Source organism: Schistocerca cancellata, chromosome 3, assembly GCF_023864275.1.
Source record: "Schistocerca cancellata isolate TAMUIC-IGC-003103 chromosome 3, iqSchCanc2.1, whole genome shotgun sequence".
NCBI lineage: Eukaryota > Metazoa > Arthropoda > Insecta > Orthoptera > Acrididae > Schistocerca > Schistocerca cancellata.
This window is the reverse complement of record NC_064628.1, coordinates 483816927-483824220: the sequence shown is the minus strand read 5'-3', so window position 1 is coordinate 483824220 and position 7294 is coordinate 483816927.

Sequence of the window (7294 nt, the reverse complement as noted above, 5' to 3'; positions counted from 1 at the left end):
ATGTGACTGTTCACAAGTGCATTTATTAATGATGGGAAGGAGTACCTTGCACAGCGTCACTGTAATTAAATAGCCCTGACAGTCGTTTGGGACATAAGTTCCGTGCAACTGACTCCAACGCGGCATAAGGTTATTGGGTATTTCTTTTTGTGAGCAACTTTATCTTTTTTCTATTCATCAGTCCTCTGACTGGTTTTGATGTGGCCCATCCCGAACGCCTCTCCTGCACCAGTTTTTTCATTCCAGAGCAGCACTTGCAACCTACTTTTTTAATTTCCAGAATGAGATTTTCACTCTGCAGCGGAGTGTGCGCTGATATGAAACTTCCTGGCAGATTAAAACTGTGTGCCCGACCGAGACTCGAATTCGGGACCTTTGCCTTTCGCGGGCAAGTGCTTACTTTCTTAATTATTTGCTGGATGTATTACAGTCTGTGTCTTCCTCTACAGTTTTTGCTCTTCACAGCACCCTCTAATACAATGGAAATCATTCCACAATGTCTTAACAGATGTCCTGTCACCCTGTTCCGTCCACTCATCAGTATTACCCATATTACAAGCCTTTCTTCGCCGATTCGGAGGTGAAGCTAATTTTCAACATTTGCCTGCAGCACCACATCTCAAAAGCTTCGATTCTCTTCTGTTCCGGTTTCCCACAGTCCATGTTTCACTACCATTCAACGCTGTGCTCCAAACATACATTCTCAATAATTTCTTCCTCGAATCAAGGTCTTTCTGTGATACTAGTAGATTTGCCTTGGCGAGGAATGCCCTTTTTGCTAGTGCTCGTCTGCTTTTTATGTCCTCCTTGCTCCGTCGTTATTTTACTGCCTAGGTAGCAGAATTCCTTAATTTCCTCTACTTCGTGATCATCAATCCTGATGTTAAGTTGAGCCGACCTTGGTGGCCGAGCGGTTCTAGGCGCTACAGTCTGGAACCACGCGACCGCTACGGTCGCAGGTTCGAATCCTGCCTCGGGCATGGATGTGTGTGACGTCCTTAGGTTAGTTAGGTTTAAGTAGTTCTAAGTTCTAGAGGACTGATGACCTTAGAAGTTAAGTCCTATAGTGCTCAGAGCCATTTTTTGATGTTAAGTTGCTCGCTGTTCTCGTTACTGCTACTTCTCGTTACCTTCGTCTTTCTTCGATTTACTCTCAACCCATAATCTGTACTCATAAGACCGTTCATTTCATTCAGAACATCATGTAATTTTTTTTCACGTTCACTTAGGATAGCAATGTCATCAGTGAAGCCGGCCGGGTTGGCCGAGCGGTTCTAGGCGCTATAGTCTGGAACCGCGAGACCGCGACGGTCGCAGGTTCGAATCCTGCCTCGGGCATGGATGTGTGTGATGTCTTTAGGTTAGTTAGATTTAAGTAGTTCTAAGTTCTAGGGGACTGATGATGACCTCAGAAGGTAAGTCCCATAGTTCTCAGAGCCATTCATCAATGAACTGTATCATTGATATCCTTTCACCTTGAATTTTAAATCCACTCCTGATCATTTATTTCCGTCATTGCTTCTTCGTGTACAGATGGAACAGTAGAGGCGAAAGGGTACATCCCATTCTTACACCCATTTTAGTCCAGGCACTTCGTTCTTGGTCGTCCACTCTTATTATTCCCTCTTGGCTCCTGTACATAATGTACAGGTCTCTCCCAATAGCTCATCCCTATGTTTCCTCAGAATTTCGAACATCTTGCGCCATTTTAACTGTCGAAAGCTTTTACCAGGTCGACCAAGGTATCTTAATTTTTCTGTAGTCTGGCTTCCATTATCAGTCACAATATTAGAATTGCTTTCCGTTGTCTTTACTTTCCAAAAGCCGGACTGATCATCACCTAACACATCATAAATTTTCTTTTCCATTCTACTGTATATTATCGTTGTAAGCAACTGGGATACATGCGCTATTTAACTAATTGTGAGAGAATTCTCGCACTTGCCAGCTCCTGCAGTCTTCGGAATTGGGTGGACGAGCTACATGGTTTGTCGCCAGACTCAAACGTCCTACACACGAACGCGAATAGTCGTTTTGTTGCCATTTCCCCAGATGATGGAATCTTATCTATGATGGAATCTTATCCATCCCTTCTGCCTTATTTGATGTTAAGTTCTTAAAAGCTCTCGTAAATTCTGATTCTAGCCTGTCGCTTCTAAATCATCTTCTGTTTCTTCTTCTGTCACATCAGACCTCTCTTCCTCCTCATAGAAGTCTTTTTCTCTTTTCACCTATCCGCTCTCTCCTTTGAATTTAACAATGGAATTCTCGTTGCACTCTTGATTTTACCACTCTTTCTTTTAATTTCACCAAAGGCTGTTTTGACTTTCCTATACGATGAGTCAGTCCTTCTGACAATCATGTCTTTCTCGACTTCTACTTACTTTTCATGCGGCCAATTCATCTTAGTTTCCCTGTACTTCCTATTTACTTCATTCCTCAGCGACTAGTATTTCTGTATTGCTGTATTTCCTTTAACATTTTGAGTTTCTTCTTTCACTGATCAACTGAACTATTTCTTCTGTTACCATTGGTCTCTTTGCAGTAACTTCTTTGTACCTACGTTTTCCTTTCCAATTTCTGTTGCTGTTTTTAGAGATGTCCATTCCTCTTCAACTGTACTTCCTACTGAGCTACTCTTTATTGCTGTATGCACAGCCTTAGGGAGCTTCAAGCTTATCTTGTCATTTCTTAGTACTTCCGTATCCAATTTCTTTGTGTATTGATTCTTTGTGACTAATCTCTTAAACTTCAGCCTACTCTTCATCACCACTACATTGTGATCTGGGCGTACATCTGCTGCTGGGTATGCCTTACAATCCAGTGTCTGATTTCGGAATCTCTGTGAGACCATGATGTAATCAAACTGAAATCTTCCTGTACCACCCGGCCTCTTCCAAGTATACCTCCTGCTCTTGTGATTCTTGAAAGAGTATGCGCTATTACTGCAGAATTCAATTAGTTCTTCTCTCTCATTCATTGTCCAAAGTCCATATTCTCCTGTAACCTTGTCTTCTACTCCTTCCCTACAACTGCATTCCATTCCCCCATGACTATTAGATTTTCATCTCTGTACTATATTATGTACTGTATTATCGTTCCAGTACTGTATTATCCTTACAGTATCCTCATCTACTTTCTCTATCGCTTCATCTTCAGCTTGCGACGTCGACATGTGTACCTGAACGATACATTTCTAAAATATACATTTCGAAATTAGACTGGAATCTATATGCCTATATGTGACATGGAAGGCTCGTTTTAAAGGAGCATTTGTTAATGGCGAGAGGGAGTACCACAAAGAGAATCACTGTACTTAAATAGCCCTGGAAACCATTTGGTAACTATGTTACAGCATCTGATTCCAGTGCTTCGTTGCATGAGCTGTATTTTTATCACAAGCAGATTAAATTTCCGAATCATTTAAGAACAAATTGGCGTATGTGTGTTAACGTCGGGATAGCAGTTGACAATGACCTCAAAGCTACAGTCCAAATTGAGAATATATAGTGAGGTACAAAGCTGGGTTCATTGAGATAGAGCGTGGGAAGTTGCGCAGCAAACTGACGTATATACCAAGGGCAGTTGTCGTGTAAGTGTGACACATTCTGTTCCGGCATTCCCCTCTTCAACAGCAACAGTATTAGTGTAACAATTGCTCACTGTGCTTGGTGTTGCTACGTTAAAATTAACAACTCAAGAGGCATCACAAGACGTTTTCCTAAAGCAACGAAGTGCCGTGAACGCACATGGTCTGCAGAAAGTGGTATGAGCTGCAAAGATGTGAGAGTAGAGCTGTGGTTCTGTCTTGCTTAAGTTAGTGGGGCACTGGGATGGAGATACACTGTCCGTGGTTTCGATCACTCAATTATTCTAAGATCAACAGAAGCTGATTGCAAGATGTTATTCCTACTCCAACAAGTGTTACATGCAATAAATGTGGAATGAAAAGCATAAAAAAAGTTACTAGCGAAATACTGTCAGATAGTTTCCAAATGTCAGTCAGTGCTATTTAAATACAGTGATGTCATGTGTGGTACTCCCGCCAACCATTAAAAAATGCTCCATTAAAACTAGTCTTCCATGCCATCTATGTGCAGCCTGATCTCGAAATTTGATCTGCTTATGATGAAAATACAGGTCATACAGCGAATCAGTGCTATCAGATGTCTGTAACACAGTTACCAAATGGCTGTCAGAGCTACTGAAGTAAACTGGGGCTGTGTGGCACTCCCTCCCACCAATAACAAATGCTCCATTAAAACTTGGGTCTTACGTGTCATATACATGCTTATAGACTCCATTCTAATTTCAAATGTAATTTGCCTAAAAAAATACCCAGTAACCCTGTGGTGCAGTTTCATGTAACACAGGTCCCAAATGACTGTCAAGGCTATTTAAGTACAGTGACGCTGTGTAAGGTACTCCCTTCTATAATTAATGAATGTTCCATTCAGTCTACAGCCTTCCACACCATGTATAGCCTTTACCGGTTTTTGAAATGTGCTTCTGTATCGCTACCATTTTGACACGACCAAATTCGAACACTGAACTGCCATAGTTTTAAATCAGAGCTTAAAAAACCTTCTTTTTAACACAGAGATTTTCCTATCACATTCCTACAGAATTGGGAAGAGTCTGCAACACAGTCACTGACAGAAAGGTAAATGCTAGTGAGACGTGGGACACACGCTCAAAGATACTTCAGCTGAATAAAGACAAGGAAATAATAACCAATCAAACGCAAACTCTGGCTTGTAATTTCCAAGAGACTTTATTTAAAAATTGCATGACAGCAGCAAGCTGCTCTTACCCAGGAATAATGTAAGTAATTGCCCTAGAATTTTAAACATCACTAAAGAGAAAGAATGTCTAATGGCGTCAAAGCCCACCCCAAACAATAAATAATTTTAAAAACCTCTTTACATAAATCTTTAGAGCCATACAAACAATAAATGGCTTACTGAGAAGAACTCCCACAGAAGCATGACCTCCTTTAAGCAGCGACCGCACTGTCAGTTACAATTCAAAATGCCCGCCGCCAAGGCGACGTCGACCAGCTACTATGGACGACGCGCACCGCTGATTGAACCACTGAAACAACAACATAAAACCATACAGCAACTGAGCAGTATCCAGATTAACACAGTCCTTAAAACATTAGAAAAATTTCAAAACAGGAATACGGCCACAAGGGGCCCACACTCAGCACTTCCTACTAACGTGAAATAATGATGTACACAAGTTACTTCCACAAAATTTTTCGATAACACGTCGCCATTCGCTTTTGTAAATTAATAATTAAAATGTTCAAAATATAATCACGTTGCAATTAGTGAAGTTTATAATTACGCCACTGGTTCTGTCCTTCCTCTATTTACAAATTCTGCCAACAGAAAATAAGCATTATTTCTGAAGCAAATTCCGACGGCGATTATTTAACAATCCGACGAAACAGACACCAAACCATCACTGACGGATCAGACTTAATCAGGAAAGAGAGTTGCTAATTGAAACAATACAAATCGACGATTATCTTCTACTGCTAACAGTAACACATTAATAATAAACTTCTCACGTTCTCTCTCACGACGTTTAGCAGCACAGTCGAGAGCATTGCCCACCGCACGCACGCCTCCGTCCGCACCACCACTGCCCACGTGACAGAAAGAGGCAGAGCATGCGCAAAGAGCCACCACCGAAAACCAGACTGCACACTGGAGCGCCAACCAACCGACCAAAACCAGCCCTCTTCCCTTAACGTCAAGCGCTTAAAAAGCCAAAAAGCGGCCAAAGACGCAAACCGCGGCCACGCAATACAGAGTTGATCGCACAGATCGTAACTGAATACAGAGAGGCGACTGGCGCCAACGCTGATACGTATCAGAAATTCTAAGGAAATAAGCATAAGCTATAGGAAAAGGATTGTAAGAATTTATACCTACTGGAATATTCCAGACAGCTGCTCCACCAGAACAGCAATTTTAATGTCAGTCATTTCCAGCCTATATGATTTGTTCACAGTTCTTTACTGCTACCACGTTTTACATGAGGCGGAATTTAACAGTTCAACTGTTGAAACGTCCCCTTTGAAAAATTATACATGACTGTGCTTCAACTGACACACAATATTTTTAGCGCAACGCAATCTGACTATCAAAAATCCCTACAAAAGAATGGCCCTGACTAACGTTAACCTATACCTTTCACAAATCACTTATCTCACAAAAATCTTCGTTACTCAAGCTACAGCAATACAGCGAGCGCCACTACTGCCAGCTAAATAACAGATTCAAACTACGGAAGGCACTAACTACTAGTAGGCATAGTTAGCAAATGAAAGATTTTAATAGAGAACAGACAATGTATTTACCTTAATAGTCATCAAAAGTCATAATATATACAGCAGTTCATGACATCCATTTTTACAAATTTCAAAACTCTGCCATTTCTCTCCCCACATCCACCACTGCTGGCGGCTCACCTCCAACTGCGCAACGCTACACGCTGTTCACATCCAGCTGCCCAACACTACAACGGTAGACAACAATGCAAACTAGCCACAGACTACACACAGCACAGCCAGTGATTTTCATACAGAGCGCTACGTGGCGTTACCAATAAGAAAACCTAAACAGCCTACTTACATAGCCCCCATGCTCCCCACAAAAAAAATTTACAAATTGTTTTGGGCACTGGCCAATACAGATTTGAAAAAATTTTTCATAATTACAGTAAGAAAAATATCAAATGCACACACTTATTAATACAATGTTGGTCAAAAGCTAAAAATAGAGAACAAACGATGTATTTACCTTAATAGTCATCAAAAGTCATAATATATACAGCAGTTCATGACATCCATTTTTACAAATTTCAAAACTCCGCCATTTCTCTCCCCACATCCACCACTGCTGGCGGCTCACCTCCAACTGCGCAACGCTACGCGCTGTTCACATCCAGCTGTCCAACACTACAATGGCAGACAACAATGCAAACTAGCCACAGACTGCACACAGCACAGCCAGTGATTTTCATACAGAGCGCTACGTGGCGTTACCAATAAGAAAACCTAAATAGCCTACTTACATAGCCCCCATGCTCCCAACAAAAAAAATTTACAAATTGTTTTGGGCACTGGCCAATACAGATTTGAAAAAATTTTTCATAATTACAGTAAGAAAAATATCAAATGCACACACTTATTAATACAATGTTGGTCAAAAGCTAAAAATAGAGAACAAACAATGTATTTACCTTAATAGTCATCAAAAGTCATAATATATACAGCAGT